This window comes from Coturnix japonica, chromosome 14, assembly GCF_054131305.1.
Source record: "Coturnix japonica strain WE chromosome 14, WE-NBRP24, whole genome shotgun sequence".
NCBI classification, from domain to species: Eukaryota; Metazoa; Chordata; class Aves; order Galliformes; family Phasianidae; genus Coturnix; species Coturnix japonica.
Window position 1 is genome coordinate 18,615,804 of NC_140676.1, and position 14,122 is coordinate 18,629,925.

Sequence of the window (14,122 nt, forward strand, 5' to 3'; positions counted from 1 at the left end):
GGGTTCTACTTCCATGGAAAATTGCATTTCTGAGGACTGAAATTAAATGCGGTCTTTCTTCTTCTTCTTCTTTTTTTTTTTTTTTTCCCCTTCACTCTGTTACTCTGTAATTCCCATCCTGCAACAACTCTTTTTAGCAGCTGGAGATGGGCAAATCCCTAGCATGGGAAGCATTAATATCAGTGTAGTGCTGTCATTATAGGGATGCCACTGACAGAGGCAGATGGGGGCTCTGCCAGAGGAGAGCCACGTCTTATTTACCAGGATAGTTTCTGAAAACATACTTTGCTGACAGGGAAGCATGAATGAGAGAACACGAACCATCCTTTGTCATTAATTGATTGATATTTGCACCAACATTTGAAAGACTGACTATCATTGTTATGTCCCAGAGGCCTTACCCAGAGACTTGCGCTTGTTCACTCCTTCTAAATCAGGAACCAAGATTCTCCCCACCGTTTGCCACTTAGGCTCTCTCTTCCCCTGCCCTCCCACACATACCCTTTGTTTGACCCCATCAAAACTACAATGACTAAGCTTTAATAATTTTAATAATAAGCTTTTTATTGAAAGCAAAGAGCTCCGTTCACCCCCACCCATTTTCTTTGGCATTTGGAAGTTGGATCCAGCTTCTGACCAGAGATGCCTCACGGCTGATGAGTACGGATTTGTGCTGGGCACAGCAGCTGATGCACTCTCCAGGGAAGGAAATTTCCAGTGTTCCTTGCAGTTCATCTGTTCTTTCTCACTCACTGGACGTACTGCTCTCTCTTTTTTCCTCTCCTTTGCCAAAGTCTTGAGTTAGTGGAGTTAAATCATTAAACAGATCCCTGCTGAACCTGAGTATTACACAAACATTTAAAACATATTTGGGAGAAAGACTGAAGAATCACATCAATCAACAGCCCAGGTAGATTCAGAGGACTCGGGAATATTAAGAAACCATCAAATGGTTCAAATGTTCCTGCAGAGCTTTTCTATAGAAGATCATGTTCCAAATATTTTCAGTCTGTTCAATTCCCTTCCAACACGTGCAGCAGAATTATTTCCCATACCTGAAATGAAATCTTACAACGAGCTTTTCTATGTTTCTTGAATTCAACTTCTTTGAAGCAGACATAAGTTTTGGGCTGTATTTTTTTGCTGTATTTTTCATTATCTGTGGTAATACTAAAGTGGATAAATAACTATATTAAATAAACACATTCCCCTAATTTTTCTGCCTGGCTCCCCATAATTCTGCAACCAGGCATTCCTCCTCTTCAGTTCTCCTAAGCCTTATGGGCAGTTTCAATCAGATTAGGAAGCATAAGGTTCGAATAGGAATCTTATCTTAGGTTCCTAATTTGAACAACAAATTTGGACAACTGGAGAAGAAGCTCTCCTAGAGCAAGGTTTCCCTCCCAAGGACAGCAGAGGTAGATCACTGGAATTCCCTAAAGGCAGACCTCGTCCACCAAATGCAGATGCCTAGTCTTAGAGATAAAGACAGTGTTGTTTGTGGAGAAGGACAGAAGCACTGCAAGCAGAGCGGCTCACCAGCTTCCTTAAATTGAACCTCAGTTAGATCCTTAGGTTAGGCAGCCTTGATTACATCTTCACTGTCTACAGAACAAGGAAGATCTCCTGGAGGATGGAGCTCCTGAGATCATTTGTCCCCGCTGAGATGGGACACGTGGAGCTCAGCTATCATACTGTCTGCCCAGCAGTGGCCAAAGGGCCCTACACACGACAGAGGACAGGGCAGGGAAGTTGGGACTGTTATGGCGGGGAGCTGAAGAACCAAGAGAGAAACCCGGAAGAAGTAATTTGCTCCTCTTAGGATTTATTTTTGCTCATTAGTTCTTCTGCTCATAAAACATTTCTTCAAGTATGTCAGTTGCTTTTACTTACTCTTTCACATACCAAATGCATTCCATGTGCACCTGTGCAGGAGTAACAGCCAAGTCCATCCTTTCTGCACCATACACAAATCCTGTAGTACAGGAACATATCTTCTGTGGGAGGATTTACTGATATTGCAGGCCAACTGTCTAACTCTTACAGGAACAACCACTGCACTGATTCTTGCTTACATTTTTAATCTTTCTCTGGCTCTTGGCCATTTCCTAAGGAAATGAAACACGCCTGCATTGTTCCCTCCAGCAGACAGATGAGAAAAAGTCTGTTTTGAACTGTAGGCAGGTCAGTCTCCACTAGCCATTTTTAAAGAGATGGAAAAAAATTCAGCTCGCTTTAGGATTAATCCTACTCTTTCCCATTTAAAATCAATTTTCAGTTTTTGTAATCAGTTTGGTTGCCTCCCAAATCCAGTAAAGCGGATACTTTATTGCCAACTCTTCATTTCTGGTACCAAGTTCTTGATAAGGGCTATGTCAAAGACAACACTTGTTGATCTGCACAGAATTTTCGGTATAGCGTCTCACATAGGTTCTTTGTCTAAATAAAGCAGTGGATGACACATACACCTTCGCAATTATTTTTTCTAACGATCTCCATTTTGAAGGTTACAAAATACCACTGATGTTGTTTCAAGTAACAAGGATTCTTAGCATTCTAGACTTTCCCTTGACTAAGTACTTGGCTGAAATCCATTTTTTATGTATATTAGCATTCTAATCTCCCTGCAGCACTCACAAATTAATACTTTTACTCATTTGAATGAAGACACAACATTTAATAAGCCAATGTATAACTCAGCTGAGAAGACCAAGATTTTCAGCCTGATTTCAAAGTAACCTCAAAATGTAGCAAGTTTTTAACCTTGTGATTAACACAATGCAACAAGGTAAAGTCACCAAATACCTAATCACTATTACGAATCGTCCTCCATGGGAATTCAGAAGACAAATAAAAAACTGTTGCCTAATGAAAGCTTTAATGCCATGAGAGCTGAAACCACTGGCTCAGAATCAATTGAAAACCTGAAACAATAAGTTCAGTACACTTGATTACTGCCCCGCCCCCTCCCACCTCCCCCAGTTGGAAAACACCCTTTGTTCCATCCTATAAAAATTATGTTGTCAGAAAAATATGGTATTTTGTCAAGGATTTCTGCATCATGACTGTCCACTCACTTGGTGCTGGAGCAACAGTTCTGTCCAGGCTGTCCGTTCTGGGCAAATGGCCACAGAACGTGCACCAGTAGCCAAATTCCCAGCCAGTAGTTGAACAGTCTATTTGCATACAATGCAGATACACGGTGGGAAAACAAACAAAAAAAAAACCAAACAGAAAAGAAACAAACAAAACAAAACAACAACAACAACAACAAAAACCAACAAGAAACAAAACAAGCAAACAAAAAAAAAAAACCAACCAAATACCTCTAGTAATTCCAAACCTAGAAGAGAAGGCAGAGAAGTTTGGGAAGAAACTCTATGAAGAGATCTGGATTCATATCTACGAAATCAGATTTAGTGTTCATCTCTATGAATGTACTTTCTAGAGGTATGTATAATGACATCTTTTGGATCCTGAATGAAAATCATACTGATAACATGCTGCTACAGCTCTGGTAGAGCAGGGCTCAAAGACTTCCTGGTGACCACAGCTGGGCAAATGGGAACCCCACACCTTGTAGTGTTGTACCTGCCAACAGAATCTGAGAGAAAGAAAAAAGGACAAAGCGGTTGAATCCATCTTATGGAGAAACAGTTAAATGTGATGAGCCATGCTTTCTGGGACGTGAGCAAATGCCTTCCAAAGGGAAGCAGAAAGTGGCCACCAAGTCGTACTTGGTTTATGCATGACCACCCTACTTAAACCAGTAAAACATAAAGATATATTGAACCAAACTAAAGTGGAAGTACATCGTAACCCTGTAAATACCCAACCCCATCATAACAGAGAAACAAAAAATAAAAGATTACGATGAAGAAAAAAAAATCAAAAAATACTAATTATAACTGAGATCCCAGCTAAAAACTTGCTACTAAAAAAGTTGACCTCAGTGTTTATACCATTACAACAACAAAAAACTTGTGAGCGGAATAACATAAAGAACCACAAAGGAGAAACAAAATAAATTTAACAAGTATTTATTAATCAAAAAAAGAAACAGAACGAAGATGAAAAGTTTGTATCCATATACGGCAGTAAAGTCCCCCGGCGCGCTCCAACTTCCCCATTAGCAAAGGCGCGCGTCCCCCGGCGAGCTCCCATCTACCCCCTAGCCAAGGCGCGCGTCCCTCTAAAACCTAACCTCGGCTGGCGCACTAAATCTAACCTCGGCTGGCGCACTAAATCTAACCTCGGCTGGCGCACTAAATCTAACCTCGGCTGGCGCACTAAATCTAACCTCGGCTGGCGCACTAAAACTAACCTCGGCTGGCGCACTAAATCTAACCTCGGCTGGCGCACTAAATCTAACCTCGGCTGGCGCACTAAAACTAACCTCGGCTGGCGCACTAAAACTAACCTCCGCCGGCGCACTAAATCTAACCTCGGCTGGCGCACTAAAACTAACCTCGGCTGGCGCACTAAATCTAACCTCGGCTGGCGCACTAAATCTAACCTCGGCTGGCGCACTAAATCTAACCTCGGCTGGCGCACTAAAACTAACCTCGGCTGGCGCACTAAAACTAACCTCCGCCGGCGCACTAAATCTAACCTCGGCTGGCGCACTAAAACTAACCTCGGCTGGCGCACTAAATCTAACCTCGGCTGGCGCACTAAATCTAACCTCGGCTGGCGCACTAAATCTAACCTCGGCTGGCGCACTAAATCTAACCTCGGCTGGCGCACTAAATCTAACCTCGGCTGGCGCACTAAATCTAACCTCGGCTGGCGCACTAAATCTAACCTCGGCTGGCGCACTAAAACTAACCTCGGCTGGCGCACTAAATCTAACCTCGGCTGGCGCACTAAATCTAACCTCGGCTGGCGCACTAAAACTAACCTCGGCTGGCGCACTAAAACTAACCTCCGCCGGCGCACTAAATCTAACCTCGGCTGGCGCACTAAAACTAACCTCGGCTGGCGCACTAAATCTAACCTCGGCTGGCGCACTAAATCTAACCTCGGCTGGCGCACTAAATCTAACCTCGGCTGGCGCACTAAAACTAACCTCGGCTGGCGCACTAAAACTAACCTCCGCCGGCGCACTAAATCTAACCTCGGCTGGCGCACTAAAACTAACCTCGGCTGGCGCACTAAATCTAACCTCGGCTGGCGCACTAAATCTAACCTCGGCTGGCGCACTAAATCTAACCTCGGCTGGCGCACTAAATCTAACCTCCGCCGGCGCACTAAATCTAACCTCGGCTGGCGCACTAAATCTAACCTCGGCTGGCGCACTAAATCTAACCTCGGCTGGCGCACTAAAACTAACCTCGGCTGGCGCACTAAAACTAACCTCGGCTGGCGCACTAAATCTAACCTCGGCTGGCGCACTAAATCTAACCTCGGCTGGCGCACTAAATCTAACCTCCGCCGGCGCGGAGTCCCCCGGCGCGCTCCCACCTCCCCCTTAGTCAAAGCGAGAGTCCCCCGTCGCGGGTCCCCCGCCGCGCTCCCACCTCCCTCTTAGTGATATCGCGCGTCCTCTGTCGCGGGTCCCCCGCCGCGATCCCACCTCCCCCTTAATCAAGGCGAGCGTCCCCCATCGCGCTCTCACCTCCCTCTTAGTGAAGGCGAGCGTTCCCCGTACCGGGTCCCTCGCCGCGCTCCCACCTCCCCCTTAGTCAAGGAGAGCGTCCCCCGTCGCGCTCCCACCTCCCCCTTAATCAAGGCGCGCGTTCCCTGTCCCGGGTCCCCCGTCGCGCTCCCACCTCCCCCTTAGTCAAGGCGAGAGTCCCCCCCCGCCGCGGGTCCCCCGCCGTGTTCCCACCTCCCCCTTAATCAAGGCGAGAGTCCCCCGCTGCGGGTCCCCCGCCGTGTTCCCAAATCCACCTTAGTCAAGTCGAGCGTCCCCCGGCTCGCTCCCACCTCCCCCTTAGTCAAAGCGAGAGTCCCCCGTCGCGGGTCCCCCGCCGCGCTCCCACCTCCCTCTTAGTGATATCGCGCATCCTCTGTCGCGGGTCCCCCGCCGCCATCTCACCTCCCCCTTAATCAGGGCGCGCGTCCGCCGTCGCGGGTCCCACGCCTCGCTCCCTCCTCCCCCTTCATCAAGGCGAGCGTCCCCCGTCGCGCTCCCACCTCCCCCTTAATCAAGTCGCGCGTTCCCCGTCCCGGGTCCCTCGCCGCGCTCCCACCTCCCTCTTAGTCAAGGCGAGCGTCTCCCGTCGCGGGTCCCCCGCCGTATTCCCACCTCCCTCTTAGTCAAGGCGAGAGTCCCCCGTCCCGGGTCGCACGCCGCGCTCCCATCTCCCCCTTAGTCAAGGCGAGCATCCCGCGTCGCGCTCCCACCTCCCTCTTAGTCAAGGCGAGCGTCCCCCGCCGTGCTCCCACCTCCCTCTTAGTCAAGGCGAGCGTCCCCCGCCGTGCTCCCACCTCCCTCTTAGTCAAGGCGAGCGTTCCCCGTCACGGGTCCCTCGCCGCGCTCCCACCTCCCCCTTAGTTCTATCGCGCGTCCTATGTCGCGGGTCCCACGCCGCGCTCCCACCTCCCCCTTAGTTATATCCCGCGTCCCCCGTCACGGGTCCCCCGCCGCGCTCCCACCTCCGGTTTAGCCATGATGAGCGTCCCCCGCCGCGCTCCCACCTCCCCTTTAGTCAAGGCGCGCGTCCCCCGTCGCGGGTACCCCGTCGCGCTCCCACCTCCCACTTAGTCAAGGCTAGCGTCCCACGCCGTGCTCCCACCTCCCCCTTAGTCATATCGCGCGTCCTCTATCGCGGGTCGCCCGCCGCGATCCCACCTCCCCCTTAATCAAGGCGAGCATCCCCCGTCGCGCTCCCACCTTCCCCTTAGTTATATCGCGCGTCCTATGTCGCGTCCCCCGTCGCGCTCCCACCTCCGGTTTAGCCAAGACGAGCGTCCCCCGCCGCGCTTCCACCTCCCCCTTAATCAAGGCGAGCATCCCCCGCCGCGGGTCCCTCGCCGCGCTCCCACCCCACCCTTAGTCAAGGCGAGCGTCCCCCGTCGCGCTCCCACCTCCCCCTTAGTCATACCGCGCGTCGTCCGTCGCGGGTTCCCCGCCGCGCTCCCACCTCTCCCTTAGTCAAAGAGAGCGTCCCCCGCCGCGCTCCCACCTCCTGTTCCCGTCCCCTCAACGGGCTACCTCCATCCTCACCGCGCTGTGCTCCCATCCTCCGCCACCGGTCCCATCCTCTGCCGTGCTCCCGTCCTCCGCCGTGCTCCCTTTTCCTGTACGTGATGGTGTTTGATTATTAACTGCATTATGCCCGTTTATCTCGGAAATAGGAGTCTAGGAGTACATGTCATTGAGGGATTGCATTTTTGGCCATATATTTCAGGCACTTGAGGATCAAGGAGTTGACTACTCAAGGGACTGGAAAGAGTCTGGAGAAGTCATGGCTGTCAGGTGAAGTTCCTCGTGTGCCATCAAGTTCCTGTAACCATCAGGAAGATCAACCTGATATCATGGTCATCTACGACGAGTTATGACTAAGGTACTAACACAACAGGAAGGAATATTTAAAATGATTGCCCTACCATCTCCAAAGATCTACGCTCATAGGGGAAAAAAAATCCACAAGTAACCCATCTCCAGTCTGCCCTGAAATGGGGCCTATCAGAGGTGGACCGGGTCCTTTTCCCTGGTGTTCTGTCCGTGTTTCAGGCTGTGACTCAATCGTTATCATACAGTGACTCAAGGAACTTACACGTCTGCACCTCAATGCTGTGCTAAGGCACACGGAAGGGAGGAAGACAGTACAGGATAACCAGCATGACTTCACAAAGCGTAGGCCCTGCCCGACCAAACTTGTCCCTTTGTGATTTAAGTGCATCAGTGATGTAAGAACGGAATGCTGTTTCTCTATTAGATATTGAAAAGGGGAGATGGAGCTGAAGAAGTAGAGTACCACGTATTTGGATTTCGTAACTTCTCCTTAAAAACGGCTGATGTTTACAAGTAGAAATACCATCTCTGTTAGTAGCACAGTTTAGAAATACAGTCGCTGAATGATGGGATTCATTATTGCTTGCAAAAATATTGTACGGCTATTCTGTTTGGATAAAAGACCCTCAGCAAAAGTAAAACAGACTTAACAAACATCACAGAAGTCAGGGCCTTTACACAAGGCTGCGTAGCCTTGCTCTGTGGGTAGGCTGGGATGGAACAGGCAGGCATCAAGACGCTCCCCTCTAACCTCCTTCCAAGCTTATCTCTAGGCAAGGATGAGCAGATGTCCAGAAACAACAACCAAGTACTGAATGAGCACCTGTGCAAACTTAACTCATCGGTGAGATATACTTAGCTAGCAAAAATTAATGCTTATTCAGTATTCACATGTTTAGTTGAGCATCAGGAAGATTGCGAACCTAAAATACTCAGCCAATGAGGAACCAGGGGAGAAAGAGCAATAGGGCACAAAAGATGGAACACTTTTCTCTACATTGAAAAGGATTTGAATGACAAGTTGTGTCCCTCAGGGGTCAGGGCCCTTGAACAACTTCATCAGGGGAGCTGGCCAAGACAGCCCCCAAAGGGCCCTTCCCTTCCCACTCTTGGTACAAGGACTTGACGGTTCTGGGTTGGGCCCCACTGGGCTTCACGCTGCAGCACAGCCCTGCAGCTGCTCAGCACCGCTGAGGAAAATGGCAACCGAAACGTGAGAGCAGCTGTACCCATAGTTAAAACGCAACTACTCACCGCCCACCGACGACCGCACAGCGCCATCCAGCGCGGGCTCCACAACCGCCGAACAACGTCTGCCCTCCACGAAGCGTTATGACGCCCGCCTTACGTCACGTGGTACGGAACAGCCCCTGCTACTGCAGACCCTGTCCCAGCCCCCCCATCATGGCGGCGGCTCCGCCCGGCCCCGCGGCCCGGCCTGGCCCTGGGAGCGGGCCCAGCTCTCAGCAGCAACCGAACCTGGGTATGATACTAAAGCTTTATATATATATGTAATCTATTATCTATTTATATTATTTATAAGTACATCCCTATAAAGTTAACACATCATGGATTCTATGTTTCAATCAACAATGTCATCCTGGACTTCCTGTAGGTATAGGATGTGTCTCACTTCACAGAACCGTTTGTGTTGGAAGGAATGCTTAAAGCCCATCTGGTCCAACTGCCCTGCAGTGAGCAGGAACACCTGCAGCTCCATCAGGTGCTCAGAGCCACATCCAGCCCGATCTCGGGTGTCTGCAGGCATGGGGCATCCACCACCTATCAGGGCAACCCTATTAGCATGAGCAAGAGTTGCAAATGTGCCCTGTTCACTCACATCACTGTCATTTGATATCCTCAAAAGCAATTTCATGTGGATAGTCAGCTATCTTTTCATTCCTTCCATTCGTTGTATTTCTGCCATTCACTGAAACCGGAGACTTGTTTATACAGCTATGTGAGTTTGATTTTTCTTGTAGATCACAGTCAATAGTGCTTTTACACAAGAAAGGTTAAATTCTTATCTCCTCAAGTCTAATCAGTACTTTCCTTCACCAAACATGCAAACCGTGTGCCTTAAGATGTGTGTGGATTATGATGCTGACATAAGGAAAATCATTTTCTAATTTTATTTTTATTTTTTTTTTTTTGTGTGTGTGTGTGTGTGTGTGTGTGTGTGTGTTGTTTGTTTGTTGGAAAGTACTTGACATTTTCAGAGATACAGATTCAGGGCTTGGTCCGTGCATGTAAAACTCCAGCCTGGAGGGTAATGAGCTGACTGAGAGCTCCCTCCTTACCTAAATTAAAGTCATTCTCTGAAAATAAACGGTGTTAAACTCTTAAAAACAAACAAACAATATGGGGAAAATTAGTAACACGTTAGGAAAAGAAATCTCTACTCAGAAGATAGCGAGGCACTGACAGAGGTTGCGCATTGAAGCTGTGGGTACCCCATCCCTGGAGGCATTCAAGGCCAGGTTGGATGTGGCCCTGGGCATCCTGAGCTACTGGGGGGCAGCCCTGTCTGCAGCAGGAAGGTTGAGGCTGAATGATTTTAAAGTTCCCTTCCAACCTAAGCCATTCTATGATTTAGTGCTTACCTGCTGATCTGAAGTATCTGCCATTTGGATATCTAGCCCTAGACAGGCGGGCTAAAGCAGAGATGAACTTACAAAGCACCACATCTGAATGCTATTTTGTTCCCTTCCGTTATCTAGAAAAGGAAACTAAATGATCAGCCTGAAGGCAGATGTCTGAAGTTTGACAGTGTGAATCTCATGTTTGTTTAAGATAAATACTGGCCTGGAGGAATATTTCAAACAATTAATTTTCAGCTTTTTACCGAAACGGAAAAAAACCAATTTGGTACTTCAGTTACAAATTCAAACATAGTTTTTAGAGCTTTGTAGATTTATAATGTTTACGTTACTGTGCATGTTCTTTCTGGCCATGCCATCTCTATGCTAGGGCTTTGTGTGTTCCCTTGAGTTGCACAAAAACCCTCTGAGGTCACCAGGATTTCAGTGTTGGAATGAACAAGCTCTTAAATATTCTTGAATTCAAGAATATTTACATACAGGGAGAACATTTTCTGAGGCAAGCAAACTGATTCTGGTAGACAAAAGGACTGCACGCCTGGATGTTTTTCTTTGTATATGCCAGCACGTGTGTTTCATGTGACCAAAATGGCAATTATTCCTGTCACAGAATGAGACCGGGAGTGCGACAAGATGATCCCATCGCATGTGTGATAAGATGATCCCGTTACCTGAACTGTGGGTGATAAATGTTGTGTTTTAGACACATCAGAGAGAGAGTACTTTTGGTCACATAATGAGGAAGGACTGTGATTTGTTTTGGTGGGTCAGAACGCAGATACTTCATCAGCGGTTTATGCTCTGTTCAAGTATGCTAAGAATATACCATTTGTCATTTAAATGAGCTCATTTTAATGTGCAATGAAGCATGATTCATGTTTCCTTATACAATTTTATTAGCCTTTTCAGTTTGGGTATTTATCTGTTGTTTTGCCTTTTCAGTGTAGACATTTGGATTATTGGAAGCAGCCCAAGCAAAACTGAATGAATGGACGGCATGCAGGTGAGGTTTGAATGCATCTCAAATGGCTCTGAAGCGCGTAAGATGATTGTCCTCCGGTAGGATGCAGTCCCATATTGCATGCATTCAGCTTTCTGTAGTGATGAGTCATATGGACCCAAATGAGAATAGCCACGTGTGTAAAATTGAGATTGGAGTACTTGCAACGATATCACCACAGCACTTCAGAGCTGTCCAGTGTTTTCAACTGAGGCCTTTTATCTTCTTCTTTTTTCCCTGGCAGGTATCAGGAAGGTTTAAAATCATTGGCAAGCCCGAAGGGAAAATATTTAATCCTTAAGCAAACACGATTTTAGTACCATCAGCTCCTGACAGAAATCCCCAATTAGTATATCTTTTATTTATAATGATATCGTATGTCATTGGTTTATAAAGACAGTATACCACAAATGTGCATGAGTAACAACAGAAAGCTTTAAATATTTAATCTGTATAAATCACTGCATTATTTTCATTCCAAACCGATGTCATTTTAAAACATTATTCAGTCCCATCCAAGAATTTCAGTTTTGGGGCATTTTGAAGTACTTGAGAAAAACATTTTTAAGTGGAAGTTTCTGAGGAAAAAAAAAAAAAAAAAAAAAAAAAAGCACTATAGATTTCAGAGCCAATATGCATCCAGAGACTGTGCAAGATGGTCATAAATAGAGGAGATGAGAGAGGAGAAGAAAAAAGAAGGAGAGAGGAGAGGAGAGCAGAGGTGTGATAGGAGAGGAGAGGGGAAATGAAAAGAAAAAAGAAAAGGAAAAGCAAAGAAAGAAAAAGCAAAGCAAAGAAAAGAAGGCATCTGGAACATCCATTCCAGATGTAAACTGATGTAAAGTACTCAGTACCTCTGAAAATGAGCTTGCTTACCACGTGCCTGAATTAGGATAGATTGGTGCTTTGAAAATGTGAGCTTGACAACTCGGTTTTGCAAACGTGCAACAATGTTTGATATAACATTTCCATCACAGGAGATCCTGCGCACATCGCAGTCAGGGAGGAAACAGGATGTCTGGAACAAGCGCAGGTGATGCCTCTGGGCTTGACCTTGACACTGCAGCTGGTGCTTGCAGGGCTGGATTCCTGTCTTCTTGAGCCTTGTGAAGCTTGGCAGTGTACAACAGCCTACCATGCATCACAGGATGCATTTTCAGGACCGGAAGCCAAGCTGTTATTGTTATTTACAGAGAACCTTTTCGCCATATGGGAGGCTTTCCTTCTAGAAAAGTTTCAAATGCAGCAACCGATCCTGCACTGCTCTTCCATCACTCTTGTACAGGTCATGGTGGGACAGCTGGAAGCCTCTTTCTGTCTTCGTTCAAACAAGTACCAAAGAGAGTTTTACGAGATCCATCAGCAAATGCTGCAATCCAAGCACATGCTAGGGCAACTCACAGTCACTTTGAAAGCAGGACTGCCCTGTGATTTCAGCAGGGACTTCCTGAAAACACGTGGTGCAGTGTGGTCTTTGGCATTTATATCCCGTCTCACTTCAGGCATGGGGGAAAAAAAAACAACCCAGGAAAATTTAAATAAAACAAATCAAGATTAGTGTAATCTCAGCGTTATGAATGTATATGCTCCGACTTCAGGAAATTATCTTTTTCAGCCTTCCATCAACTCAGCTGTTGAGCATATGTTGGCCTTGGTTAGTTTTGTTATGTTTGAGGGCACAGACATCAGTATGTATCTAATATTTGTTTCATATCTCTGAGATTTACAATTGATATGTATACTTTAATACTTCTGATAACATATAATGTTTGTCTTCTAAATCTCTGGGACAGTGGCCATCAGCCTGTTCTTGTGCTGGTAACAATAAGTTAATGCACATGTGCATGTGTATGCATATCTATGGCTCTTGATATGTGACTATGTTGATAGTGACTATGACTATCAGTCAATGTTCATAAGATCCCTCTCAGTCTTCTCTTCTCCAGTCCAAACATGGTCTCTCAGCCTTTCCTCATAGGCTGAGAGATATAGATCCCTAATAATCTTTGTAGCCTTCTGCTGTACGCTCTTGAGTAGTTCCCTGTCTTTCTTGAGCCGCTGAGCAGCACAAGAGCCAGATGAACTTTCACTCTTTTCAAAACCACGTGATGTCGTATAGTATGGAATACCCCTTTGGCCTGTTTAAGTCAGCTGTCCTAACTCCATTCCCTTCCAGCTCCTTAGTCCCTTCACTGAGGACGGCCTTGGCTCAGTACAACACTACTTAGAATTGGCGTGTTATTAACACCATTTTTTTTCCTAGAACCAAAACATAACATCATTCCAGGGACTCTGAAGAAAAATCCATCCCAGCTAAAACTAAGACACCATGTCAGACACCATTCTGTCAGAGTGCCCCTCTGCTGCCATCTGTTACATGGCAAGAAAACATAATGGACTATTGGTGGGAAAGTTCAATCTACCGCCGTGCCACCAATGTCTGCTTCAGTCAACATAAATACATTTGTTATCTGTGAATTTTCAAATGGAATGTGTAGAGTTGCAATGAGACATTCAACTCAAAAGTCTGAGTATGCCTCTTTACTAGGCTTCTCTAATATACCAGAGAAAAGTATCCCTGGCTTCACAATCACGCTTTATTCACGCCATCGGTTTTTGTCTCCATTTCTAGTCTACAGAGAGAAGAGAGCGCTTTGGACTGTTAATTCATTCAGCATGTTTTCTAAGTCTACTCTGTATGAGCAAATTCATTTACCGACATTGTCTGTTTCTTTCCACTGGTAAGAATAGGAATTTAGATGTTAGTTCAGAAGTCAGCACTTCCTCTCTGGTGTTACTTACCACCTGCAGGCACTACAGAGAGATTAGTAGGCACTATAGCAGTGTAGGCTACGTGAAGACACCCATCTAGTAACTTAAATCTGGAATACTTACAATGGCATGTCTTTTTGAGACTGAACATTTCTTTCCACATGTTTAATATGAAATTTCCTATTAAAGTCGTATTAATTCAAAACCCTGATACTTAACTTCTGACAACTCAAACTGTGGAAAGCGTGTCTCATTCCTGGGCCAACTACCGCAGTTTTCGGACCAGTA

The 14,122-nt window shown here is 46.6% G+C and overlaps 2 long non-coding RNA genes across 2 annotated transcripts; one reads left to right on the forward strand and one right to left on the reverse strand.

The window, feature by feature from the left end:
* Positions 1–538: 538 nt before the first annotated feature.
* LOC146758506 (uncharacterized) lies at positions 539–8,816 on the reverse strand. The gene is made up of 3 exons (XR_014934519.1): positions 8,717–8,816; positions 7,172–7,245; positions 539–839 (listed from the first exon to the last, which is right to left on the reverse strand). It is a non-coding gene; the product is annotated as an uncharacterized LOC146758506 (long non-coding RNA).
* A 15-nt stretch (positions 8,817–8,831) lies between these two features.
* On the forward strand, positions 8,832–12,625 carry LOC146758507 (uncharacterized). Its single transcript, XR_014934516.1, has 3 exons — positions 8,832–8,945; positions 11,005–11,065; positions 12,040–12,625. It is a non-coding gene; the product is annotated as an uncharacterized LOC146758507 (long non-coding RNA).
* Positions 12,626–14,122: the final 1,497 nt, after the last annotated feature.